The following is an 11,864-nucleotide window of genomic DNA, read 5'->3' as shown; positions in this document are numbered from 1 at the left end:
ATGAGCAATCTTAAATGCCAGACATGCAAAAATGTGTCCACTTCAGTGCCAGGGTTTTTGTCATTTTCACACACATTCCAGGACCCACAGAATATTGAGTTTTAGGACTACATCAACATTCACTTCAGCGTAAGAAACCTTAGACTCTCTTCTTTCATCAGAAAAAAACAGTTAATTCCTAAATTATATAGGCCTGGAATTATCTGAGCTTGAAAGTGTGGGCAAAAGGCAAATGCTGCCCCCTCGTGGGAGGGAAAAACTTTGCCAGAGGTCTGAGCAACGCTTTATCGGCACCCCAGATCCCCCGCAAGAAAAAACAAACCCAAACAAATTCGGGAAGGGGGCTTCATGTCCTATTTTCGATTCCCGAATTTATAAAATATAGTCTGCCAAAATATAGTAGGTGATTCAGATATTTTTAAGCAGAGAAGGCCTGGAGGCCCACCACTGATAGGCCTGTATGGATGTTTTATGGTTCCGCTACAATTCCACTGTATCCTAATTATTACAAATGCTAGTCACTGGATTATTACACAGCGCCGTGTTCCACTTTACCGTGTCCGATAGCGATCACGAAAGAAGCCGTTGCGATAAATCAGTTCCATTTTCAGTTATTATCAGTACATTACAAAGTAGCCCTTGTTAGGGAGGTAATTAATAGACTCTTGCAAAGTGAAGCATTTTTCTTCCTGAAAACCGATATTAATTGGCTGCCTGATGTTGGCTTTGACAATTTGCCTTCCACTTTGTGGCTGCGTGAGGCTATAGTATAGCGGCTGTACTATAGCCTCACGCATGGGCAAACTACGGCCCGCGGAAAGCATAAATGTTTGCAATTGATTTAAGGAGTCCTCCCATATCAATTCGAGCCGCCAATGACAGCAATGTAGCACCCAGAAAATGCAGAAGATTGCGCCCAAGCTCCGTTAGAAATGGGCTGATTTGTCAGCTGGGAATTTGTGTCAGCGAATATCAAATAGTTGTGTTGGTGCAACACACAACGATTCACCATGGCGTTATTTATGTGTTTTCCTTCTAATTTCGCCATCAACACGGATCAACACGAAGTTTTCAGACCAAACAAAGTACCCAAAATGCATTATGTGTCGCTTTCTCGGTCAGGGGCGGTCCAAACGTGACGTCACATGGGGATCGTCATCAACTGGAAAACAAGACTTCGTGAATATTCAGCGCAAGTCTTAGAACGTAAACTATAGCTATATGCTTGGAATGCTTGGAATCTTTGTAAAATACGCTCAGTCAAAGTCATTTGAAGTGATTTTATAAATTATGGACATAACTTGTCCGGAGGCGTCGGTTGTCCTTTAATGCTTTAGGTTTAGTATTTCCGGCCCAAACACTCCCTCCAAATGCTCCTGGCCCGGCCCCTCTGTCAAATTTTAGAATGCAATGCGGCCCGCGAGTCAAAAAGTTTGCCCACCCCTGGGCTATACGGTTTACGCAGATGATGAAGCGTTGAGAGTTTCTGTATTTAATTCGATTACCGAGAAAATGTCATGATCATGTTGAATGTTCAGCGAACTAAAGTGTTGCTGGTAGGGCCCTATATATATACCTACTGGGACGTAGGGGATGACTGGTCCCTGCTCTCAGGTTGGGGGCGCCAGAGGACTACTCCCTGCGGCTCCACTGGTTACTTCTATTGTCCTGACTGACGACTGCATGGCTTGCTTGCGCTATTTGCTCTGGTATCACCTCATCAGTATAACTAAGACTATGTTGCCTAAGCATTCTATTGTACGAACGATCCAAATTGAACCTCACACCACTATGTCGGTTTAGTGAAGGATTTTGAATGGAAAAAAAATGGAAAAATGGAAACAACTTTGAATGGAATATCACCTTTTGCTTCTTTGAAGCTCTGCAGTTTATCGACTATTTGGCAATGCTGAAGGGGGAGCACGCTTCTTGTTTTTTAATTAAAAACAGCCCCCCCCCCCCCCCCCCCGGAGCCTCCTAAAGCAGACAGTGGTCCTAAACTGAGCATCAATGTTTTCCAATCACCCATCACCCAGCTTTGAGTAAATAAAATCCCATCATAGCATAATGATTGATATACACCAAATTCTGTCTGGGTAATACTCTTCAGTCGTCATATGGTGCCAAAATTTCAATCAAAACAAAAAAAGAGGTCAGTCCACCAACGTAGGGGTACATTTTAATATAAATGATGAATAAACAATGAATGGCAAAATAGTTGCAGTTCCAATTGAATTTGCTAATGTGTGAGCACCTTTGCGCAACGGTTATTGAACTTCCCATTAGCTGCAACTCCCTCGTTAAACGTGAAAGTGATTACACCCCGATTTGCCCTCAACGCAGCCGGCGCCATTGACTTTTCTTCCTACGGTTCAAACTATCGCATTCTACAGACCCCCCCCCTTCCAACCCACTCCCAATTCTGTGAACTTAACTCCATAGATACCTTCTGTTCGTTTCTTTGCGAGACGTTAACAGACAACCCGAGGGTGTAAACAAATCCACCGCTTTCACTCGGGCGTGTCAAGATTATTTGTTATTGCCGGCAACGGTGAAAATGAACAACCGCCCGCAAAGCTTCCTAGCAGATCAATTCAAACTCACCGTTACAAAGGAAAACGGTTCCGACAACAAAACTAATAAAGAAATAGCTATTGCAAGACTGATACAAAACCATGACATATCCTGAATGTCACATTTTGTTTTGCAACCAACAGGTGTGACTGTAGGTCGACGCCTGCAGCTGCACAAGTGTTGGCTGTTTTAATCAATGGCAGTTAAAAGGACTCCCGGATCGACCATTCAGGGTTGGGTCATTGTTTGTTTCACACTCAGGTTTGTTTCATTTTGTCATGTTTTAGTAATGGTTTTGTTTGCTACTTTGAACATTTTCGTTCTGATGACTTTGTTCTTTGAGATTTTGTTCATGCCCACTTTATTTAATACAATTCGTCAAAACTCAAGATGGCCACTTTGATCCAACATCTGATGGTTGTGAAGTGTTGTTGAATGTGACATTCACACATAATTAGTAAATAAAACACATGAGAAAATATGATTGAGTATTTTCCCACTTGGACAAAAACAAATCTTGTGACTTGTAATGAGCGCTCATCAAGCATTTTCAATAGAAAGCAAAGTAAAAAATAATTTTGCAAAATAAGAGCATCAAGAGTCAGTGTGACGGTCCATTGATTTGGCAAGAAGATTCTCCTGGGTATTGCCAGATCACTGACCTTGCTTTTTCTTTAGCTTTTGGCTTTGAACAAATCCACTGACTTCTCTTGTCATGCTAATCAGGTTCAGCGGGACAAAAAAAAAATTGAACACGATGGTTTATTTTGAGTTACTAATGCGGATTGGAATTAACATACGCTTATTGACTAGTTTTGAATCAGCAGAAGAAAGACTAGCCAGCGTAGCTTTTTTTTGGTGTATGAATATCCAATTGTGCCTAAACACCCCCCCACACAGACACAGACATCCGCAGCCGCAGGATTTCCTTTGGGTAAACAGCTTATAGCAAGTACATGTACACAAAAGCCAGAGAAACGAATACTGTATAATGTGATTGTGACTGTGACAAATTCTCAAAAGGTGTGTAAAAGGTGACTGCAATGACACGGTTGGACATAACATCCTATTTACTGAAAACACGGACTATATTTTTTTTTGGGGGGGGAGGAGGCAAAAATGCGGGAATATTTCATATTTTATATGCAAGCCGGGTCATCCGGGAGGGGCTGAGAGTCAAGCCACTTCTCCTCTACATTGAGAGGAGCCAGATGAGGTGGCTCAGGCATCTGATTAGGATACCTCCTGGTGGCATGCCCCACCAGCAGAAGACCCTAGGAAAGGCTGGAGAGACTATGTCACCCAGATGGCCTGGGAACTCCTCTGCATCGGACCAGCAAGAGATGGAAGAAGTGGCTGGGGAAAGGGAAGTTTGGGTTTCCCTACTGAAGCTGCTGCCCATGCAGCCTGACCCCAGAAAAGTGTCAGAAGATCATGGATTGTAGGTGAGCGGGGGCGATCCGTCCAACCTCACTCGCTCGGGGAAAAATAAAAAGTCACACGAGGGTGCAAAACAGCATACGATCTTAAGGGTATAAACTGACGTGATCGTGGCTAATAAATACCTCGGGCGAAGCAACTCTCGTACCGATAGCAGTTCAAGGCCAGTTCGAGGCGCGAGGCGTAGTATCTTCCGACGCTGGGTGAGTGCCAGCGTCTGGTTTAAATGTCCAAATGTCTGTGATGAGGGAATTGACAGCAGCTGGCGGACGTCGGGAGCGGAGACCACGCCCAGCTGTCAACTCGCTCGTGACATGGATGGATTCAAGTGTCATATCTAAGAATCCACCCACCCCAATAAAAATATCTGGGTCGTCAAATCCCTTCTCTGGCGGCACCTCACCCACACATGAAAACAAGTCGCACTAATCCTTTTCCCCCACGCCTCTTCCTGTTGCTTTCGATCTCTCGCGATGAATCTATTAAGTGAAGACGCCGGTTTTATTTTTATTGTCCCCAACATCATTTTGTGACCTTCGTCTGCGCGAGGTGCTTGATAAACGCATTTTGCCTTTCGCATGGCATCATTTCATCATCGACGCTTACGATCAGTCACACCTCATCCGCCAGTGTCGTCTGATTGTATCGTCTCCACGACTTAAAGGACAACCGACGTCTCCGGACAAGTTGTGTCCATAATTTGTAAAATGGCTTCAAATGACTTTTACTGAGCGTATTCTACAAAGATTACACCACATATAGCTATATTTTACGTTTTAAGACGTGCGCTGAATATTCCGGAAGTCTTGTTTTTGAGTTGGTGACGAGTCCTCACCCTACGTCACTGAAGGAACGCCCCTGACCGAAAAAAGGACACATTGTAGCAGTCCTTCCATCATGTCAATGCATTTTGTTGTACTTGTTTGGTCTGAAAACGTCATGTTGTACCAAAAAGAGGCAGAAGAGGGCGACAAAGCTCAGTGTAAGGAATTAATCAGCCTGTGGAAACGGGCTGATTAATTCCTTACACGGAGCTTGGTCGCCATTTTCTGCCTCTTTTTTGGTGATACATTTCCCCCCCTATTGCCTCAAAATGGCACGGAATAAATTCTTTAATCGATTGCAAACATGTATGCTTTCCTCTTCAGAACTGTTTGAATCATATTCATAACTGGATGAGTAACAAGAAAGCATATTCTCAGAATCTGAAGCCATTGTTTTGATTCTCCAGCAAGGCAAGACGTCTTGGGGTGACACTGGCCACTTCCGGGTTCGAATTTTGGACACTTTAAGGTGTTTTGCATTTGGGGCGGGATGCTATAAAATGTTTTTCTGATGTCAATCTGAAACTGGCCACTTCCGGGTTCATGTTTTTGAAGATTTTGGACACTTTAAGTCATTTTTATTGGTGTTTTGCATTTGACTAAAAATATCATACTGCGTGTTTTGGGTATTTTAGATGCTATAAAATGTTTTTCTGATGTCAATTAGGAAACAAAAAATTGATGTCGGTTGTCCTTTAAATTAAGACATTTGTTTATGCCGGAAAGAGACTCGAAAAGAAATGCTGCCACACTCACTCAGGTCTTATTGTATTATTATTATTATTATTATTATTATTATTATTATTATTATTATTATTATTAATATTAATGTGACTAATCCATGTGGGGGGATGCCGGCAGTCATAGTTAATGAGATGACCGTGCCGTGTGATCGCACTGGTTTGAGGAGCCGAAAAAACAAAAGCTTTCAGAAGAGTGCAGGGTTCTTCCAAGGGGCAAACATTTTATAAATGGGACTCCCCCTAAACACCCCATTGTTTTGACTGAAACAGCAAAACAGAGAAAATAAACTCCACTTACTCAGGCCATTTTTGAAAAATGTGTTTGTCCATTTGGTAATTATTTACCAAAGCCATTTGTTTAGCAATTCCTGCAAGACGGATAACAACGCAAGACAACAGCATCATATATATATTTTTTATTCTTTGGCAGAGATTAATTAATTGTTCCACATGAAATGTGATGACTAAAAAAAGAAACATGAGGAGGCTACATTCTGCCTTGCGAGAGAGCTTTTGTGTCGGAGCGTAAAACAGATTAATGTGATATTTGTGATGACGGCTTAATACACAAGTGTAAAGTCACGACGGCGTAATGATGGAGAACAAAAGATAAGATTTTAAATAGTGGCAAAACAGATGCTTCGCAAGAAATCTCATTTCATATATGAAGGAAGCAGGGTACTAGTGAGTGTGAGAGCCACTGTCCAGGATGAAACATCCAAGCTCCATGAATACATCAAAGAGAAGGCTCCAACGGATGATGTACTCAGAGAATGTCTCAGACAATGGGGAACAGAGGATGAGGTGCTGGAAGAGGGACAACCATGAGAGGAAAAGCCCCGAAACGGGATGTACCACCGAACCATAACTGAAGTGGCTGATCTCAAGAAGTCGTATCAGTGGCTAGAGAGGGCAGGCCTAAAGGACAGCACAGAAGCACTCATCCTGGCTGCTCAAGAGCAGGCCCTGAACACCAGAGCCATAGAGGCACGGATATACCACCTGAGACAATCCAACACATAACTGCAGGGTGTAAGATGCTGGCAGGGAAAGCCTACATGGAGCGCCATAACCAGGTGGCTGGCATAGTCTGCCGAAACATCGGTGCAGAGTATGGACTGGAAACCCCAAGGTCAAAATGGGAAACACCTCCCAAGGTAGTAGAGAATGACCGAGCAAAGATCCTGTGGGACTTCCAGATGCAGACTGACAAGATGGTAATGGCCAACCAACCAGATATCGTGGTCATAGATAAAGGGCAAAGGAAAGCTGTTGTGGTGGAAGTAGCGATCCCAAGTGATGGAAACATCAGAAAGAAGGAACATGAGAAACTTGAGAACTATCAAGGGCTCAGAGAGGAGCTGGAGAGAACCTGGAAAGTAAAGGTGACAGTCGTGCCTGTGGTGGTTGGAGCTCTCGGAGCAGTGACCCTAAAACTAGACGAGTGGTTGCTACAGATCCCGGGAACAATATCAAATATCTCGGTCCAGAAAAGCGCAGTGCTGGGAACAGCACGGATAATGCGCAGAACCCTCAAGCTTCCTGGGCTCTGGTATAGGGGACAAATACCACCCACCCAAGGGGGGTGAGACGAGGATTTTTTTTATATTCCTTTGTGATGGAACTTTATTATTGGTTCTTAACTCATTCACTGCCAGACGTGCAAAAATGTGTCCACCCCATGAGTGGTTTTTGTCATTGTCACTCGAATTTTAGGACCTGCAGAATATTCACTTTTAGGACTACATAAACATTTGATGCAACAGAAGAAATATTACCACTCTTCTTTCATCAGAAAAAAAGAGTTCATTCCTAAATTATATGGGTCTGGAGTTATATGAGTTTGAAATGAGGGCAGCTGTCCAAAATACAATGCAATACATACATATTTAACAACAGCTGATGCTGGAACAATGCGCTAATATGAAAAAAAAGAGAAATGCAGCCCCCTTGTGGAAGGGAATTAACATTGCCGGAGGTCTGGCCAGTGCTTTATTACCACCAAAGTAAGAAAAAACTAAACCAAACAAATTCATATTTTCAATTAGAGAATAAATTTGGGAATGGCAGTGAACGAGTTAATCGGCCCTCAGTAGAAGAAATTGGCAAAATATAGATATACAATAAATATAAAAAAAATATAAAATATGGTGATCATTTGACGTTTCACATATGTATTATTTAATCTATCGTATCCACGAGGCAAACCGATCGCTTAACATCATAATGACACCCCTCGCTCCCTGCAGGTTTATTTAAACTAAAAACCCGGGAGGAGGGCGTAGAGGGAGGGGGCCATTCAAGACGCGCATCCACCCACGCGTATACGCAGGCATAAGCGCGCGCTGGTAGCTGACACGAGGAGGAGCTCCCGTTCAAAGCGCAGAGCTGCTGATCGGCAGGGCAAGAGGAGCGGCCAGTCAGCTGGCTGTCACGGCTCCTGGCGGCCACGCATTGGCGCTCCGCTCCAGCCCGGTGTAAAGGTAGACAGACACTTGCTGAAAACAACAATCGAGGTGTTTTATCACTCTGGGGGGAAAGATTTGGAGTGATTTTGTCATCTGCTGAGGGGAGAGGCTCCCCCCACACCCGTCCTAAGCATTCCCGTGGCGGCTATTTATGTCAATTGGAGTGAGGTAAGTCATTTTTGACATTGTTGAAATCAAAGAGAACTAATTTTGCTTGATTTTTGATTTTCTTTTCATCTTATTTTGTTACAGGGCAATATTTGTGCATATTTTTTGGGTTGGCAAAGTAAAAATAGCGAGACTGTCATGGATTGACCACAGTGTGTCTTATTCATGAGGATGCTGGACTTAAACTGCAGAAATCATCCGTGTTGTAATCAATTCTGACGGATTTGGATTTAGTTTAAAAGAATCTACACGCGTTGACAAAAGGTTGATTTTCAGAAGTGAAAAATATCCAAAATGGAAATCAGAGTACATTTTGAGTGCATCTCTCACTGCAACCAAGTGACCAAAAGTAACGAGGGTCACTTGAGCACCTCGCCAGAGTATGAATTATGCAAGAACGAGCCTGCGAAAGGCTCACTTTGAAACCGTCGCCCGTGAGCTCCGTGCACGGCGACATTTGGGCCTTGTGTGGGGAAAGTCAACCGATACGGAAGATGATTGTCCTCACGGACTTGAAGCAGGTTGTTGGTAGAAAGATGAGGCGTGAGAGGATTAGTTGAGAATGAGGGAGACATCAATAAGGGGGACTCAGGGGGGCGGGGGGGTCCACATTGACAGGCCTGGCACATTGGTTGGTCAATGGTCATTCCTCATCTCTGTCTGTCTTTGCATTGGTCGAGGAAACACACCTACAGACAAAAATTTCATTAACTCATTCACTGCCATTCATAAATTTATTCGGGAATTAAAAATATGACGTCGAGCGCCATTCCCAAATTTATTCAGGTGTTTTTATGCTTGGGTGCCGATAAAGCGCTGGCCATGGCCTTCGAAAATGTTTTTTTTTTCCTTCCACAAGGGGGCAGCATTTCCCTTTTTTCCATGTTGGCTTTTTAAGCTTCAGATGTTGTTAAAGCGCGATGTAAACCAATATGTATTCAATTGTATTTTGGACATCTGTCCCAATTCCAATCTCATATAACTCCAGATCCATATAATTTAGGATTTTTTTAAGATGAAAGAGGGGAGCATAGGGTTTCTAAAGCTGCATTGAAATCTTATGTAGTCCTAAAACTCAATATTCTGTGGGTCCTGAAATTCGAGTGACAATGACAAAAACCCTGGCATTGGAGTGGACACATCTTTGCAGATGTCTTGCAGTGAATGAGTTATACACAAAAAACAGGCTTTTGAGGCTGTATCATCCGCGATACATCCGATACATTTCACATGGCACACACACTCGCAAACCGTAATGGAGATCCGTCAAGTCGTGAAGGTCAGCACACTACACGCTCTTGCTTTCACCGCCGTCATGCCGCTAATGCCGCATGTTTTATTCATTAGAGCAGCTGAATGTCACTCTTGCGCGTCCGCTTTGGCCGTCTTAATTGACACCTGGACTAATTGAGTCCAGACATACGATTCCAACAAATCAGACCTCGTCAAGAAACTCGGACCGTCTGAACATGTCGTGGTGAAAGAGCCTTCAACATTTGACCCCCTCATGCCCATCCCGCTTCACTCAAATGATTTATTGTGAGAACACCTGACTGATTGTTTTGCAAATGTGTTTCTCTCTGATCATACATCAGAACGTGTGCCACATTTTGTCATGATGGAAGACGCTAAAAGCTGCTCGGTAGCTTGATTTGCTCCCGAGCGCGTTGAACCGACGGCGAGAAACGAGAGCCGTGTTGGTCAATCCACCCTCTCTGCTTCCTATGAAGTCTTTGGAACTATTTGTTTTCATTTTGACTTCCGAACCGTTCCATCTCTGGGTTGTCTTGTCTCAAATCTGAGGGAACCACCTGAGGGGAACAAATGTGGCTTCTGGTCTTTGATTTGACTTTCTCGGCAGTTTGCCTCGAGAAGAGACATCTTTGATGATTGGCGGAGTTGCGGATGACTTAGTCATACCCCCTGAGGGACACACCGTGAACATGCAAACTTTTAAAGTGGATGTAACAAAAATGTCTTAGCAATACCTCACTTTACATAAGTCAATACCTCACTTTCCAGACAACACTACCTCACTTTACATTCATAAATTACATGTATTGTCTGTTGTCAATTGTATGTCTTTTTAGCCACGTTATAAGTGCCTTGCCTGCCTTGCACGCTGGGTCCGAGAAGACATTAATTTCATCTGTGCTGTATGTCATGCATATTAGCACATTTGACAATAAAGCTGACTTTGACTTTGAATAATATGTTCTCGGTGCCCCCAGTACCCCAAACTCATTATTATGATGAATATTGTTTTAGTGGATTTTTTTTAGCCATTCAAGTAGGCTAACGTTTCATGTCGCAATGCCAAACCGCTCAATTTATGATCAGCTCAGATATTCTTGCCATTCTCTACACCACTCATTAATCTGGTGGGGAGATTTTCAGCTATCGGGTGAAATTTTAGGATGAATCCTAAATCCACTCCGGCTTTTGGAGGTGAACTTAATTTGTCCTCCGAAGATATAAAAATGTCCAAATGTTCAATATTTCAGTAATTTTTTTGCTCATCAAATAATCTAAAAATATGAGAAAAATGGCAAAAATAATAAACAAATGAATGAATGAATATATGAATGAATGAATCTTGCCATGAGGGGTCTCCAGTCAGGATGTTTTCAGCATAGGCGCAGTGTCGCCAGACCAGCAGCAGAGATGCAGAAACTGGAAAAGTTACAAAAAGGCATTTAAGTGGAAAAGACAAAACTAAAAGACATCCATCATGAAATTTGTACTTTCCCCGCTGTCACGACTTGCAAGGTGGTGGGTGGTGGTGGACCCAAAAAAAGCAGGCATGAGGGAGGAGGAGGGTGTATTTGACAATTTGTATTCAATAAAGTCAGCAGGGACAAAAATCTCAAACAACAAAGTCATCAGAACAAAAAGGTCCAAAGTTGCAAACAAAAAAAAAACATGAAACAAACTGACTGGGTGAAACAAACAATGACCCGACCCTAAATTGCCAGGAGTTCTTTTAACTGGCATGGATTAAAACATGCAGTTGCAGTCGGGGGCCACTCGTGACACTCGCGTTTGCTCCCATGCAATCCTCAACACGTGGAAAATTAATTTCGCGATTTTGATCGCTACCATGCTGTTGTCATGATCAACATTGACATTTCAAGTGATATAAACATACAGTATATGTCAGGCACTGCCGTGTTTGCATCTGTCTATATTCCCCCCTGAGAAATGTCAGAACAATTTGGAAAAAAAAAAACATTTAATACGTAGCAGTTTGCCTGACGTGGACCAAAATAGGAAAAGGTCACACGAGTGACTGCTTAGCATGCAGCGTTGTCGATTCGACAGTATGAAGGCCGCCTAGTATGACGACTGTCGTATCGAGGTGTTGTCAACATGACAATTAACAAGACAATAAAGACATTTGCTATTCTGCACAATAATAAATAAAGATGGAGGGCAAACAGAAATTATCTGGACAGAGCTCAGGAGTGACATTTTAGGGCCGTTTAAATTGCTGTTTCCCTTTGAGGAGGCATGGAATCAAAGAGAGCCATGAATGTTGCTAACGTTCTTCCCCCAAGGGCAGTGCCGCGAGGAGATTAGACGGCATTGGTCATTTTGACTTAGAACGTTATCCCAACACGAGCAGACTGCTTATTGATTTTTTTTAT

At 43.0% G+C, this 11,864-nt stretch overlaps 1 protein-coding gene across 2 annotated transcripts in view; it reads left to right on the top strand.

Moving 5' to 3' along the window:
- The first annotated feature begins 7,948 nt into the window (after nucleotides 1-7,948).
- calcr (calcitonin receptor) overlaps nucleotides 7,949-11,864 on the top strand; it is a 48,775-nt gene continuing 44,859 nt past the window's right edge. For both annotated transcript variants that reach the window (XM_089023260.1, XM_089023257.1), the window contains exon 1: nucleotides 7,949-8,217. The gene's annotated coding sequence lies outside the window, so the exon portion shown is untranslated. The remainder of the gene's footprint in view (nucleotides 8,218-11,864) is intronic.

This window comes from Hippocampus bargibanti, linkage group LG20, assembly GCF_051943395.1.
Source record: "Hippocampus bargibanti isolate YZ-2025 linkage group LG20, ASM5194339v1, whole genome shotgun sequence".
Classification (NCBI taxonomy): Eukaryota; Metazoa; Chordata; class Actinopteri; order Syngnathiformes; family Syngnathidae; genus Hippocampus; species Hippocampus bargibanti.
The sequence above is the reverse complement of the archived record's forward strand: the minus strand, read 5'-3'. Positions and strand labels throughout refer to the sequence as shown.